This window comes from Panulirus ornatus, chromosome 10 (assembly GCF_036320965.1).
Source record: "Panulirus ornatus isolate Po-2019 chromosome 10, ASM3632096v1, whole genome shotgun sequence".
NCBI classification, from domain to species: domain Eukaryota; kingdom Metazoa; phylum Arthropoda; class Malacostraca; order Decapoda; family Palinuridae; genus Panulirus; species Panulirus ornatus.
In genome coordinates, this window is record NC_092233.1 from 47,020,210 (window position 1) to 47,037,481 (window position 17,272).

General features: G+C 43.0%; 1 protein-coding gene across 1 annotated transcript in view; it reads right to left on the reverse strand.

Moving 5' to 3' along the window:
* Nucleotides 1-17,272, reverse strand: part of LOC139750933 (kinesin heavy chain-like) — a 442,650-nt gene that overhangs the window by 100,028 nt on the left and 325,350 nt on the right. The gene's annotated exons all lie outside the window — the stretch shown is intronic.

Below are 17,272 nucleotides of genomic sequence, written 5' to 3' on the forward strand. Positions count from 1 at the left end.
TACCACATCGCTTCAATTCACTTTATTCCTTGCACAGCTCTAACCGTCCTGTATGGTTAGGCCCCGATCACTCAAAATCTTTTTCACTAAATCTTTCCACCTCCAATTTGGTCTCCTGCTTCTACTTGTTCCCTCCACCTCTGTACATATATCCTCTTTGTCAACCTTTCCTCACCCTTGCTTTCCGTATGTCCAAACCATTTCAACGCACCCTCTTCTGCTCTCTCAACTGCCCTCATTTTACTGCCACACATCTATCTTACCTTTCATTACTTACACGACAAACCACCTCATGCCGCTCATTGTCCTTAAACATTTCATTTCCAACACATCCACCCTCCTATGTACAACCCTATTCATAGCCCATGACTCCCAACCATGTAACATTGATGGAACTACTATTATTTTTAAACATCCCCATTTTTGCTCTACGAGATAAAGCTCTCTCCTTCCACACATTCTTCATTGCTCCTAAAACCTTCGCCCCCTCCTCACCCTGTGACTTACTTCCACTTCCATGGTTCTATTTGCTGCTAAGTCCAATCCCAGATATCTAAAACACTTAACATCCTCCAATTTTTCTCCATTCAAAGTTACATCCCAAATAACTTGTCTCTCAACCCTATAACAAAATAACCTTGTTCTTGTTCACATTTACACTAAACTTTCTCCTTTCACACACTTTTCCAAACTCAATCACCAAAGTCTGCAGTTTCTCACTCAAATCAGCCACCAGTGCTGTATCACTAGCGAACAACAACTGACTCAATTCCCAGGCCCTCTTATCACAAACAGACTGCAGACTCGCCCCTCTCTCCAAAACTCTTGCATTTACCTCCCTAACTACCCCATCCATAAACAGATCAACAGCCATTGAGACATCAAACATCGCTGCTGCAGACCCACTGACCTTCATTGGTAACCAATCACTCTCCTCTCTTCCTACTCGTTTACATGCCTTACATCCCTGCTAAAAACTTTTCACTGCTTCTAACAGTTTACCTTAAACACCACATACTCATAAAACCTTCCACAAAGCATCTATATCAACCCTATCATATGCAATGTAATGCCAGGAAACAAGCGAAGAACGACCCATCCACTCACACACACACACACACACACACCACACACACACACACACACACACAGACATTTATATATTCATTCATTATACTTTGTCGCTGTCTCCCACGTTAGCGAGGTAGCACAAGGAAACAGATGAAAGAATGGCCCAACCCATCCACATACACATGTATATACATACATGTCAACACACGCACATATACATACCTATACATTTCAACGTATACATACATACATACACACACATATATGTATATATTTATCTATTTATTTATTTTGCTTTGTCGCTGTCTCCCACATTTGCAAGGTAGTGCAAGGAAACAGACAAAAGAAATGGCCCAACCCACCCCCATACACATGTATATACATACATGTCCCCACACGCAAATATACATACCCATACATCTCAATGTACACATACATACACACACACAAACATATACATATATAAACATGCACACAATTCACACTGTCTGCCTTTATTCATTCCCATCGCCTCCTCGCCACACATGGAATAACATCCCCCTCCCCCATCATGTGTGTGAGGTAGCGCTAGGAAAAGACAACAAAGGCCCCATTCGTTCACACTCAGTCTCTAGTTGTCATGCAATAATGCCCGAAACCACAGCTCCCTTTCCACAATCAGGCCCCACAGAACTTTCCATGGGCTATGGATAGAGTAGTGCGCAGGAGGGTGGATGTGCTGGAAATGAGATGTTTGAGGACAATATGTGGTGAGAGGTGGTTTGATCGAGTAAGTAATGTAAGGGTAAGAGAGGTACCATTAAGAACAGAGGACTGGGCCTTTGAAGGAATATCTTCACCTGGCCCCCTTCTCTGTTCCTTATTTTGGAAAAAAAAAAAAAACGAGAGGGGAGGATTTCCAGCCACCCGCTCCCTCCCCTTTTAGTCGCCTTCTACGACATGCAGGGAATACGTTGGAAGTATTCTTTCTCCCCTATCCCCAGGGATAATATATATATATATATATATATATATATATATATATATATATATGTATAGAGTGGCAGATATAGGGTGTTTTGGTCGAGTTGTGCAAAGTGAGAGGGTTAGGGAAAATGATTTGGTAAACAGAGAAGAGGTAGTAAAAGCTTTGCGGAAGATGAAAGCCGGCAAGGCAGCAGGTTTGGATGGTATTGCAGTGAAATTTATTAAAAAAGGGGGTGACTGTATTGTTGACTGGATTGTAAGGATATTTAATGTATGTATGACTCATGGTGAGGTGCCTGAGGATTGGCGGAATGCGTGCATAGTGCCATTGTACAAAGGCAAAGGGGGTAGGAGTGAGTGCTCAAATTACAGAGGTATAAGTTTGTTGAGTATTCCTGGTAAATTATATGGGAGGGTATTGATTGAGAGGGTGAAGGCATGTACAGAGCATCAGATTGGGGAAGAGCAGTGTGGTTTCAGAAGTGGTAGAGGATGTGTGGATCAGGTGTTTGCTTTGAAGAATATATGTGAGAAATACTTAGAAAAGCAAATGGATTTGTATGTAGCATTTATGGATCTGGAGAAGGCATATGATAGAGTTGATAGAGATGCTCTGTGGAAGGTATTAAGAATATATGGTGTGGGAGGCAAGATGTTAGAAGCAGCGAAAAGTTTTTATCAAGGATGTAAGGCATGTGTACGTGTAGGAAGAGAGGAAAGTGATTGGTTCTCAGTGAATGTAGGTTTGCGGCAGGGGTGTGTGATGTCTCCATGGTTGTTTAATTTGTTTATGGATGGGGTTGTTAGGGAGCTGAATGCAAGAGTTTTGGAAAGAGGGGCAAGTATGAAGTCTGTTGTGGATGAGAGAGCTTGGGAAGTGAGTCAGTTGTTGTTCGCTGATGATACAGCGCTGGTAGGTGATTCATGTGAGAAACTGCAGAAGCTGGTGACTGAGTTTGGTAAAGTGTGTGAAAGAAGAAAGTTAAGAGTAAATGTGAATAAGAGCAAGGTTATTAGGTACAGTAGGGTTGAGGGTCAAGTCAATTGGGAGGTAAGTTTGAATGGAGAAAAACTGGAGGAAGTAAAGTGTTTTAGATATCTGGGAGTGGATCTGGCAGCGGATGGAACCATGGAAGCGGAAGTGAATCATAGGGTGGGGGAGGGGGCAAAAATCCTGGGAGCCTTGAAGAATGTGTGGAAGTCGAGAACATTATCTCGGAAAGCAAAAATGGGTATGTTTGAAGGAATAGTGGTTCCAACAATGTTGTATGGTTGCGAGGCGTGGGCTATGGATAGAGTTGTGTGCAGGAGGGTGGATGTGCTGGAAATGAGATGTTTGAGAATAATGTGTGGTGTGAGGTGGTTTGATCGAGTAAGTAATGTAAGGGTAAGAGAGATGTGTGGAAATAAAAAGAGCGTGGTTGAGAGAGCAGAAGAGGGTGTTTTGAAATGGTTTGGGCACATGGAGAGAATGAGTGAGGAAAGATTGACAAGAGGATATATGTGTCGGAGGTGGAGGTAACGAGGAGAAGTGGGAGACCAAATTGGAGGTGGAAAGATGGAGTGAAAAAGATTTTGAGTGATCGGGGCCTGAACATGCAGGAGGGTGAAAGGCGGGCAAGGAATAGAGTGAATTGGATCGATGTAGTATACCGGGGTTGACGTGCTGTCAGTGGATTGAATCAGGGCATGTGAAGCGTCTGGGGTAAACCATGGAAAGTTGTGTGGGGCCTGGATGTGGAAAGGGAGCTGTGGTTTCGGGCATTATTGCATGACAGCTGGAGCCTGAGTGTGAACGAATGGGGCCTTTGTTGTCTTTTCCTAGTGCTACCTCGCACACATGAGGGGGGAGGGGGATGGTATTCCTTGTGTGGCGAGGTGGCGATGGGAATGAATAGGGGCAGACAGTGTGAATTGTGTGCATGGGTATATATGTATGTGTCTTTGTGTGTATATATATATGTGTACATTGAGATGTATAGGTATGTATATTTGCGTGTGTGGGCGTGTGTGTGTGTACATTGTGTATGGGGGAGGGTTGTGCCATTTCTTTCGTCTGTTTCCTTGCGCTACCTCGCAAACAGGGGAGACAGCGACAAAGCAAAATACATAAAAAAATAAATATATATATATATATATATATATATATAATATTATATATATATATATATATATATATATATATATATATATAGTAAAAGCTTTGCGGAAGATGAAAGCCAGCAAGGCAGCAGGTTTGGATGGTATTGCAGTGGAATTTATTAAAAAAGGGGGTGACTGTATTGTTGACTGGTTGGTAAGGTTATTTAATGTATGTATGACTCATGGTGAGGTGCCTGAGGATTGGCGGAATGCGTGCATAGTGCCATTGTACAAAGGCAAAGGGGATAAGAGTGAGTGCTCAAATTACAGAGGTATAAGTTTGTTGAGTATCCCTGGTAAATTATATGGGAGGGTATTGATTGAGAGGGTGAAGGCATGTACAGAGCATCAGATTGGGGAAGAGCAGTGCGGTTTTAGAAGTGGTAGAGGATGTGTGGATCAGGTGTTTGCTTTGAAGAATGTATGTGAGAAATACTTAGAAAAGCAAATGGATTTGTATGTAGCATTTATGGATCTGGAGAAGGCATATGATAGAGTTGATAGAGATGCTCTGTGGAAGGTATTAAGAATATATGGTGTGGGAGGCAAGTTGTTAGAAGCAGTGAAAAGTTTTTATCGAGGATGTAAGGCATGTGTACATGTAGGAAGAGAGGAAAGTGATTGGTTCTCAGTGAATGTAGGTTTGCGGCAGGGGTGTGTGATGTCTCCATGGTTGTTTAATTTGTTTATGGATGGGGTTGTTAGGGGGGTAAATGCAAGAGTCCTGGAAAGAGGGGCAAGTATGAAGTCTGTTGGGGATGAGAGAGCTTGGGAAGTGAGTCAGTTGTTGTTCGCTGATGATACAGCGCTGGTGGCTGATTCATGTGAGAAAGTGCAGAAGCTGGTGACTGAGTTTGGTAAAGTGTGTAAAGTGTGTGAAGAAGAAAGTTAAGAGTAAATGTGAATAAGAGCAAGGTTATTAGGTACAGTAGGGTTGAGGGTCAAGTCAATTGGGAGGTGAGTTTGAATGGAGAAAAACTGGAGGAAGTGAAGTGTTTTAGATATCTGGGAGTGGATCTGTCAGCGGATGGAACCATGGAAGCGGAAGTGGATCATAGGGTGGGGGAGGGGGCGAAAATTTTGGGAGCCTTGAAAAATGTGTGGAAGTCGAGAACATTATCTCGGAAAGCAAAAATGGGTATGTTTGAAGGAATAGTGGTTCCAACAATGTTGTATGGTTGCGAGGCGTGGGCTATGGATAGAGTTGTGCGCAGGAGGATGGATGTGCTGGAAATGAGATGTTTGAGGACAATGTGTGGTGTGAGGTGGTTTGATCGAGTAAGTAACGTAAGGGTAAGAGAGATGTGTGGAAATAAAAAGAGCGTGGTTGAGAGAGCAGAAGAGGGTGTTTTGAAATGGTTTGGGCACATGGAGAGAATGAGTGAGGAAAGATTGACCAAGAGGATATATGTGTCGGAGGTGGAGGGAACGAGGAGAAGAGGGAGACCAAATTGGAGGTGGAAAGATGGAGTGAAAAAGATTTTGTGTGATCGAGGGCCTGAACATGCAGGAGGGTGAAAGGAGGGCAAGGAATAGAGTGAATTGGAGCGATGTGGTATACAGGGGTTGACGTGCTGTCAGTGGATTGAATCAAGGCATGTGAAGCGTCTGGGGTAAACCATGGAAAGCTGTGTAGGTATGTATATTTGCGTGTGTGGACGTGTGTATGTACATGTGTATGGGGGGGGGGGTTGGGCCATTTCTTTCGTCTGTTTCCTTGCGCTACCTCGCAAACGCGGGAGACAGCGACAAACTATAAAAAAAAAAAAAAAAATATATATATTATATATATATATATATATATATATATATCCCCCCCCCAAAGGCATGCGTAAGACAAGGGAGCCAATGGGAACTTCAGTGAAAGGGGCTAATGGGGAGGTGTTAACAAGTAGTGGTGATGTGAGAAGGAGACGGAGTGAGTATTTTGAAGGTTTGTTGAATGTGTTTGATGATAGAGTGGCAGATATAGGGTGTTTTGGTCGAGGTGGTGTGCAAAGTGAGAGGGTTAGGGAAAATGATTTGGTAAATGGAGAAGAGGTAGTAAAAGCTTTACGGAAGATGAAAGCCGGCAAGGCAGCAGGTTTGGATGGTATTGCAGTGGAATATATTAAAAATGGGGGTGACTGTATTGTTGACTGGTTGGTAAGGTTATTTAATGTATGTATAATTCATGGTGAGGTGCCTGAGGATTGGCGGAATGCTTGCATAGTGCCATTGTACAAAGGTAAAGGGGATAAGAGTGAGTGCTCAAATTACAGAGGTATAAGTTTGTTGAGTATTCCTGGTAAATTATATGGGAGGGTATTGATTGAGAGGGTGAAGGCATGTACTGAGCATCAGATTGGGGAAGAGCAGTGTGGTTTCAGAAGTTGTAGAGGATGTGTGGATCAGGTGTTTGCTTTGAAGAATGTATGTGAGAAATACTTAGAAAAACAAATGGATTTGTATGTAGCATTTATGGATCTGGAGAAGGCATATGATAGAGTTGATAGAGATGCTCGTGGAAGGTTTTAAGAATATATGGTGTGGGAGGCAAGTTGTTAGAAGCAGTGAAAAGTTTTTATCGAGGATGTAAGACATGTGTACGTGTAGGAAGAGAGGAAAGTGATTGGTTCTCAGTGAATGTAGGTTTGCAGCAGGGGTGTGTGATGTCTCCATGGCTGTTTAATTTGCTTATGGATGGGGTTGTTGGGGAGGTGAATGCAAGAGTTTTGGAAAGAGGGGCAAGTATGAAGTCTGTTGTGGATGAGAGAGCTTGGGAAGCGAGTCAGTTGTTGTTCGCTGATGATACAGCGCTGGTGGGTGATTCATGTAAGAAACTGGAGAAGCTGGTGACTGAGTTTGGTAAAGTGTGTGAAAGAAGAAAGTTAAGAGTAAATGTGAATAAGAGCAAGGTTATTAGGTACAGTAGGGTTGAGGGTCAAGTCAATTGGGAGGTAAGTTTGAGTGGAGAAAAACTGGAGGAAGTAAAGTGTTTTAGATATCTGGGAGAGGATCTGGCAGCAGATGGAACCATGGAAGCAGAAGTGAATCATAGGGTGGAGGAGGGGGCGAAAATTCTGGGAGCCTTGAAGAATGTTTGGAAGTCGAGAACATTATCTCGGAAAGCAAAAATGGGTATGTTTGAAGGAATAGTGGTTCCAACAATGTTTTATGGTTGCGAGGCATGGGCTATGGATAGAGTTGTGCACAGGAGGCTGGATGTGCTGGAAATAAGATGTTTGAGGGCAACATGTGGTGTGAGGTGGTTTGGTAGAGTAAGTAATGTAAGGGTAAGAGAGATGTGTGGAAATAAAAAGAGTGTGGTTGAGAGAGCAGAAAAGGGTGTTTTGAAATGGTTTGGGCACATGGAGAGAATGAGTGAGGAAAGATTGACAAAGAGGATATATGTGTCAGAGGTGGAGGGAACGAGGAGAAGTGGGAGACCAATTGGAGGTGGAAAGATGGAGTGAAAAAGATTTTGAGTGATCGGGGCCTGAACATGCAGGAGGGTGAAAGGCAGGCAAGGAATAGAGTGAATTGGAACGATGTGGTATACCGGGGTCGACATGCTGTCAATGGATTGAACCAGGGCATGTGAAGAGTCTGAGGTAAACCATGGAAAGCTGTGTAGGTATGTATATCTGCGTGTGTGGACGTATGTATATACATGTGTATGGGGGTGGGTTGGGCCATTTCTTTCGTCTGTTTCCTTGCGCTACCTCGCAAACGCGGGAGACAGCGACAAAGCAAAGAAAAAAAAAAAATATATATATATATATATATATATATATATATATATATATATTATCCCTGGGGATAGGGGATTAAGAATACTTCCCATGTATTCCCTGCGTGTCGTAGAAGGCGACTAAAAGGGGAGGGAGCGGGAGGCTGGAAATCCTCCCGTCTCATTTTTTTTTTTTCTTTTTAATTTTCCAAAAGAAGGAACAGAGGGGGGCCAGGTGAGGATATTCCATAAAGGCCCAGTCCTCTGTTCTTAACGCTACCTCGCTAACGCGGGTAATGGCGAATAGTTTAAAAGAGAAAAGAAAATATATATATATATATATATATATATTTTATTTATATTTATTTTATTATACTTTGTCGCTGTCTCCCGCATTTGCGAGGTAGCGCAAGGAAACAGACGAAAGAAATGGCCCAATCCCCCCCCCATACACATGTATATACATACGTCCACACACGCAAATATACATACCTACACAGCTTTCCACGGTTTACCCCAGACGCTTCACATGCCTTGATTCAATCCACTGATAGCACGTCAACCCCGGTATACCACATCGCTCCAATTCACTCTATTCCTTGCCCTCCTTTCACCCTCCTGCATGTTCAGGCCCCGATCACACAAAATCTTTTTCACTCCATCTTTCCACCTCCAATTTGGTCTCCCTCTTCTCCTCGTTCCCTCCACCTCCGACACATATATCCTCTTGGTCAATCTTTCCTCACTCATTCTCTCCATGTGCCCAAACCACTTCAAAACACCCTCTTCTGCTCTCTCAACCACGCTCTTTTTATTTCCACACACCTCTCTTACCCTTACGTTACTCACTCGATCAAACCACCTCATACCACACATTGTCCTCAAACATCTCATTTCCAGCACATCCATCCTCCTGCGCACAACTCTATCCATAGCCCACGCCTCGCAGCCATACAACATTGTTGGAACCACTATTCCTTCAAACATACCCATTTTTGCTTTCCGAGATAATGTTCTCGACTTCCACACATTCTTCAAGGCCCCCAGAATTTTCGCCCCCTCCCCCACCCTATGATCCACTTCCGCTTCCATGGTTCCATCCGCTGCCAGATCCACTCCCAGATATCTAAAACACTTCACTTCCTCCAGTTTTTCTCCATTCAAACTCACCTCCCAATTGACTTGACCCTCAACCCTACTGTACCTAATAATGATAGAGATGCTCTGTGGAAGGTATTAAGAATATATGGTGTGGGAGGAAAGTTGTTAGAAGCAGTGAAAAGTTTTTATCGAGGATGTAAGGCATGTGTACGGGTAGGAAGAGAGGAAAGTGATTGGTTCTCAGTGAATGTAGGTTTGCGGCAGGGGTGTGTGATGTCTCCATGGTTGTTTAATTTGTTTATGGATGGGGTTGTTAGGGAGGTAAATGCAAGAGTTTTGGAAAGAGGGGCAAGTATGAAGTCTGTTGGGGATGAGAGAGCTTGGGAAGTGAGTCAGTTGTTGTTCGCTGATGATACAGCGCTGGTGGCTGATTCATGTGAGAAACTGCAGAAGCTGGTGACTGAGTTTGGTAAAGTGTGTGGAAGAAGAAAGTTAAGAGTAAATGTGAACAAGAGCAAGGTTTATATATATATATATATATATATATATATATATATATATATATATATATATATATATATATATACAGAAAGCAAAAATGGGTATGTTTGAAGGAATAGTGGTTCCAACAATGTTGTATGGTTGCGAGGCGTGGACTATGGATAGAGTTGTGCGCAGGGGGATGGATGTGCTGGAAATGAGATGTTTGAGGACAATGTGTGGCGTGAGGTGGTTTGATCGAGTAAGTAACGTAAGGGTAAGAGAGATGTGTGGAAATAAAAAGAGCGTGGTTGAGAGAGCAGAAGAGGGTGTTTTGAAATGGTTTGGTCACATGGAGAGAAGGAGTGAGGAAAGATTGACCAAGAGGATATATGTGTCGGAGGTGGAGGGAACGAGGAGAAGAGGGAGACCAAATTGGAGGTGGAAAGATGGAGTGAAAAAGATTTTGAGTGATCGGGGCCTGAACATGCAGGAGGGTGAAAGGAGGGCAAAGAATAGAGTGAATTGGAGCGATGTGGTATACCGGGGTTGACGTGCTGTCAGTGGATTGAATCAAGGCATGTGTATGGGGTGGGTTGGGCCATTTCTTTCGTCTGTTTCCTTGCGCTACCTCGCAAACGCGGGAGACAGCGACAAAGCAAAAAAAAAAATATATATATATAATATATATATATATATATATATATATATATATATATATATATATATATATATATATATATAAATATGTACAAAGGCAAAGGGGATAAGAGTGAGTGCTCAAATTACAGAGGTATCCTGGGGATAGGGGATAGGGGAGAAAGAATACTTCCCACGTATTCCTTGCGTGTCGTAGAAGGCGACTAAAAGGGAAGGGAGCGGGAGGGCTGGAAATCCTCCCCTCTCATTTTTTTTAATTTTCCAAAAGAAGGAACAGAGAAGGGGCCACGTGAGGATATTCTCTCAAAGGCCCAGTCCTCTGTTCTTAACGCTACCTCGCTAATGCGGGAAATGGCGAATAGTATAAAAGAAAGAAAGAAAAAATATACAGACATATACACATGTACATAATTCATACCTGCTGCCTTTATTCATTCCCACTGCCACCCTGCCACACATGAAATGACAACCCCTCACCCACCACACGCACAAGGTAGCGCTAGGAAAAGACAACAAAGGCCACATTCGTTCACACTCAGTCTCTAGCTGTCATGTATCATGCACCAAAACCACGGCTCCCTTTCCACATCCAGGCCCCACAAAACTTTCCATGGTTTACCCCAGACGCTTCACATGCCCTGGTTCAATCCATTGACAACACGACACCAGTATACCAAATCATTCCATTTCACTCTATTCCTTGCACACCTTTCACCCTCGCATGTTCAGGCCCCGATCGCTCAAAATCTTTTTCACTCCATCCTTCCACCTCCAATTTGGTCTCCTGCTTCTCCTCGTTCCTCCACCTCTGACACATATATCCAGATTCTTTGTCAATCTTCCCTCACTCATTCTCTCCATGTGACCAAACCATTTCAAGACACCCTCTTCTGCTCTCACAACCACACTCTTTCATTACCACACATCTCTATAACACTTTCATTACTTACTTGATCAAACCACCTCACACCACATATTGTCCTCAAACATCTCATTTCCAACACATCCACCCTCCTATGCACAACTCTATCTATAGCCCAATCCATGCAACCATATAACATTGATGGAACCACTATTCCCTCAAACATACCCATTTTTGCTTTCCGAGATAATGTTCCTGCCTTCTACACATTCTTCAATGCTCCCAGAACTTTCATCCCCTTCCCCACTCTGTGACTCACTTCCGCTTCCATGGTTCCATCCGCTGCCAAATCCACTCCCAGATATCTAAAACACTTCACTTCCTCCAGTTTTTTCTCATTCAAACTTACCTCCTAACTGACTTGCCCTCAACCCTACTGTACCTAATAACCTTGCTCTTATCCATATTTACTCTCAGCTTTCTTCTTTCACGCACTTTATCAAATTCAGTCACCAGCTTCTAATATTTCTCACCCGAATTAGCCAATAGGACTGTATCATCAGCAAACAACAACTGACTCACTTCCCAAGTCCTCTCATCCACAACAGACTGCATACTTGCCGCTCTCTACAAAACTCTTGCATTCACCTAACAATCCCATCCATAACAAATTAAACAGTCATGCAAACATCATGCACCCCTGCTACAAACCGACATTCACTGAGAACCAATCACTTTCCTCTCTTCCTACTTGTACACATGCCTTACATCCTCAATAAGAACTTTTCACTGCTTCTAACAACTTGCCTCCCACACCATATATTCTTAATACCTTCCACAGAGCATCTCTATCAACTCTATCATATACCTTCTCCAGATCTATAAATGCTACATACAAATCCTTTTGCTTTTCTAAGTATTTCTCACATACCTTCTTCAAAGCAAACGCCTGATCAACACATAATCTACCACTTCTGAAACCACACTGCTCTTCCCCAATCTGATGCTTCGTACATGCCTCCACACTCTCAATCAATGCCCTCCCATATAATTTCCCAGGAATACTCAACAAACTTATTCCTCTGTTATTTGAGCACTCACCTTTATCCCCTTTACGTTTGTACAATGGCACTATGCATGCATTCTGCCAATCCTCAGGCACCTCACCATGAGTCATACATATATCAAATATCCTTACCAACCAGTCAACAACACAGTCACCCCATTTTTTAATAAATTCCACTGCAATACCATCCAAACCCACTGCCTTGCCAGCTTTCATCTTCACAAAACTTTTACTACCTCTTCTCTGTTTACCAAATCATTCTCCCTCACCCTCTCGCTTCGCACACCACCTTGACCAAAACACCCTATATCTGCCATTCTATCATCAAAAACATTCAACAAACCCGCAAAACCCTCACTCATCCCATCTTCTCACATCACCACTACTAGTTATCACCTCCCCATTAGCCCCCTTCGCCAATGTTCCCAATTGTTCTCTTGTTTTACGCACTTTATTTACCTCCTCCCAAAACATCTTTTTATTCCCCCTAAAATTTAATGATACTCTCTCACCCCAACTTTCCATTGCCCTCTTTTTCACCTCTGGCACCTTTCTCTCAACCTTCTGCCTCTTTCTTTCATACATCTCCCACTCATTTGCAGTATTTCCCTGCAAAAATCATCCAAATGCCTCTCTCTTCTCTTTCACTAATAATTGTACTTTTTCATCACACCACTCACCACCCTTTCTAATCGGCCCACCTCCCACGCTTCTCATGCCACTAGCATCTTTTGCACACGCCATCACTGCTTCCCTAAATACATCCATTCCTCCCCACTCCCCTTATGTCCTTTGCTCTCACCTTTTTCCATTTGCACTCAGTCTCTCCTGGTACTTCCTCACACAAGTCTCCTTCCAAGCTCACTGACTCTCACCACTCTTTACCCCAACATTCTCTCTTCTTTTCTGAAAACCTCTACAAATCTTCACCTTCGCCTCCACAAGATAATGATCAGACATCCCTCCAGTTGCACCTCTCAGCACATTAACATCCAAAAGTCTCTCTTTTGTGCGCCTATCAATTAACACGTAATCCAATAACACTCCTGGCCATCTCTCCTACTTACACATGTATACTTATATATATCTCTCTCAAGGGTCGAGGGGAAGAGTGGTTTGGGAATGTCTTGGGAGTTAAGCCAGGATTGGTGAAAGGACAAGAGCAAACGAAGGAGTAGCACTACTCCTGAAGCAGGAGTTGTGGGATATGTGATAGACTATAAGAAAGTAAACTCTAGATTGATATGGGTAAAACTGAAAGTAGATGAAGAGAGATGGGTGATTACTGGTACTTATGCATCTGGTCATGAGAAGAAAGATCATGAGAGGCCAGTGTTTGGGAGCAGCTGAGTGAGTGTGTTAGAAGTTTTGATGCATGAAACCGGGTTATAGTGATGGGTGATTTGAATGCAATGTGAGTAATGTGGCACTTGAGGGTATAATTGGTGTACATGGGGTGTTCAATGTTGTAAATGGAAATGGTGAACAGCTTGTAGATTTGTGTGCTGAAAAAGGACTGGTGATTGGGAATACCTGGTTTAAAAAGAGATATACATAAGTATACGTATGTAAGTAGGAGAGATGGCCAGAGAGCATTATTGGATTGTGTTGATTGACAGGCATGTGAAAGAGAGACTTTTGGACATTAATGTACTTAAAGGGCAACTGGAGGGATGTCTGATCATTATCTTGTGGAGGTGAAGATGAAGATTTGTAGAGGTTTTCAGAAAAGAAGAGAGAATGTTGGGGTGAAGAGAGTGATGAGAGTAAGTAAGCCTGGAAAGGAGACTTGTGTGAGGAAGAACTGGGAGAGAATTGAGTGCAGAATGAAAAAAGGTATGAGCAAATGATGTATGGGGAGTGGGGGAGGAATGGGATGTATTTATGGAAGCAGTGTTGGCTTGTGCAAAAGATGCATGTGGCATGAGAAAAGTGGGAGGTGGGCAGATTAGAAAGGGTAGTGAGTGGTGGGATGAAGTATTAAGATTGTTAGTGAAAGAGAAGAGAGAGGCAATTGGATGATTTTTTGCAGGGAAATAGTGCAAATGACTGGAAGATGTATGAAAAAGAGGCAGGAGGTCAAGAGAAAGGTGCAAAGTGGATAAAGGTGAGTGTTCAAATTACAGAGTTATAAGTTAGCTGAGTATTCCTGGGAAATCATATGGGAGGGTATTGATTGAGATGGTGAAGACATGTACAGAGCATCAGATTTGGGAAGAGCAGTGTGGTTTCAGAAGTGGTAAAGGATGTGTGGCTCAGGTGTTTCTTTGATGAATGTATGTGAGAAATACTTAGAAAAACATAAGGATTTGTATGCACCATTCATGGTTCTGGATAAGGCATTAAGAGTACATGGTGTGGGAAATACGTTGCTAGAGGTGGTGAAAAGTTTTTATCGGGGATGTAAGGCATGTGTACGCATAGGAAGAGAGGAAAGTGATTGGTTCCAGTGAATGTCGGTTTGCAGCAAGGGTGCCTGATGTCTCCATGGTTGTTTAATGTGTTTATGGATGGGGTTGTTAGGGAGGTGAATGCAAGAGTTTTGGATATAGGGGCAAATATGCTGTCTGTTGTGGAGGGGAGGGCTTGGAAGCGAGTCAGTTCTTGATCACTGATGATACTGCGCTTGTGGCTGATTCAGGTGAGAAACTACAGAAGCTGGTGACTGAGTCTAGTAATGTGTGAAAGAAGAAAGCTGAGAGGAAATGTGAATAACAGCAAGGTTATTAGGTTCAGTAGGGTTGACAGACAAGTCAATTGGGAGGTAAGTTTGAATGGGAGAAAACTAGAGAAACTGAAGTGTTTTTGATATCTGGGAGTGAATTTAGCAGCAGATGGAACCATGGAAGTTGGAGTGAGTCACAGGGTGGGGGAGGGGGCAAAGGTTCTGGGAGCGTTGAAGAATGTGTGGAAGGCGAGAACATTATCTTGGAGAGCAAAAATGGGCATGTTTGAGGGAATAGTGGTTCCAACAATGTTATATGGTTGTGAGGCATGGGTTATAGATAGAGTTGTGGTAGGAGGGGGGATGTGTTGGAAATGAGATGCTGAGGCTAATATGTGGTGTGAGGTGGCTTGATCAAGTAAGTAATGAAAGGGTAAGAGAGATGTGTGGTAATAAAAAGTGTGCTTGAGAGAGGAGAACTGTGTGTATTGAAATGGTTTGGTCACTTGGAGAGAATGAGTAAGGAAAGATTGACAAAGAGGATATATGTGTCAGCGGTGGAGGGAACAAAAAGTGGAAGACTAAATTGGATGTGGAAAGATGGAGTGAAAAAGATGTTGAGTGATCGGGGCCTAAAAATATAGGAGGGTGAAAGGTATGCAAGGATTCGAGCGAATTGGAATAATGTGGTATACCGGGGTGGATGTGCTGTCCATGGATTGAACCGGGGCATGTGAAGCGTCTGGGGTAAACCATGGAAAATTTTGTGGGGCCTGGATGTGGAAAAGGAGCTGTGGTTTTGGTGCATTACGCATGAGAGCTAGAGACACTGTGAACGAATGTGGCCTTTGTTGTCCTTTCCTAGCACTACCTTGTGCACGCACAGGGGGAGGGAGTGCTATTTAATGTGTGGCAAGGTGGCAACGGAAATGGATGAAGGCAGCAAGCATGAATATGTACATGTGTGTTATATATATATTAATGTCTGTGTATGGGGTGGGTTGGGCCATTTCTTTCGTCTGTTTCCTTGCGCTACCTCGCAAACGCGGGAGACAGCGACAAAGCAAAAAAAAATATATATAATATATAATATATATATATATATATATATATATATATATATATATATATATATATATATATATATATAAATATGTACAAAGGCAAAGGGGATAAGAGTGAGTGCTCAAATTACAGAGGTATCCTGGGGATAGGGGATAGGGGAGAAAGAATACTTCCCACGTATTCCTTGCGTGTCGTAGAAGGCGACTAAAAGGGAAGGGAGCGGGGGGCTGGAAATCCTCCCCTCTCATTTTTTTTTAATTTTCCAAAAGAAGGAACAGAGAAGGGGCCACGTGAGGATATTCTCTCAAAGGCCCAGTCCTCTGTTCTTAACGCTACCTCGCTAATGCGGGAAATGGCGAATAGTATAAAAGAAAGAAAGAAAAAATATACAGACATATACACATGTACATAATTCATACCTGCTGCCTTTATTCATTCCCACTGCCACCCTGCCACACATGAAATGACAACCCCTCACCCACCACACGCACAAGGTAGCGCTAGGAAAAGACAACAAAGGCCACATTCGTTCACACTCAGTCTCTAGCTGTCATGTATCATGCACCAAAACCACGGCTCCCTTTCCACATCCAGGCCCCACAAAACTTTCCATGGTTTACCCCAGACGCTTCACATGCCCTGGTTCAATCCATTGACAACACGACACCAGTATACCAAATCATTCCATTTCACTCTATTCCTTGCACACCTTTCACCCTCGCATGTTCAGGCCCCGATCGCTCAAAATCTTTTTCACTCCATCCTTCCACCTCCAATTTGGTCTCCTGCTTCTCCTCGTTCCTCCACCTCTGACACATATATCCAGATTCTTTGTCAATCTTCCCTCACTCATTCTCTCCATGTGACCAAACCATTTCAAGACACCCTCTTCTGCTCTCACAACCACACTCTTTCATTACCACACATCTCTATAACACTTTCATTACTTACTTGATCAAACCACCTCACACCACATATTGTCCTCAAACATCTCATTTCCAACACATCCACCCTCCTATGCACAACTCTATCTATAGCCCAATCCATGCAACCATATAACATTGATGGAACCACTATTCCCTCAAACATACCCATTTTTGCTTTCCGAGATAATGTTCCTGCCTTCTACACATTCTTCAATGCTCCCAGAACTTTCATCCCCTTCCCCACTCTGTGACTCACTTCCGCTTCCATGGTTCCATCCGCTGCCAAATCCACTCCCAGATATCTAAAACACTTCACTTCCTCCAGTTTTTCTCCATTCAAACTTACCTCCTAACTGACTTGCCCCTCAACCCTACTGTACCTAATAACCTTGCTCTTATCCATATTTACTCTCAGCTTTCTTCTTTCACGCACTTTATCAAATTCAGTCACCAGCTTCTAATATTTCTCACCCGAATTAGCCAATAGGACTGTATCATCAGCAAACAACAAACTGACTCACTTCCCAAGTCCTCTCATCCACAACAGACTGCATAC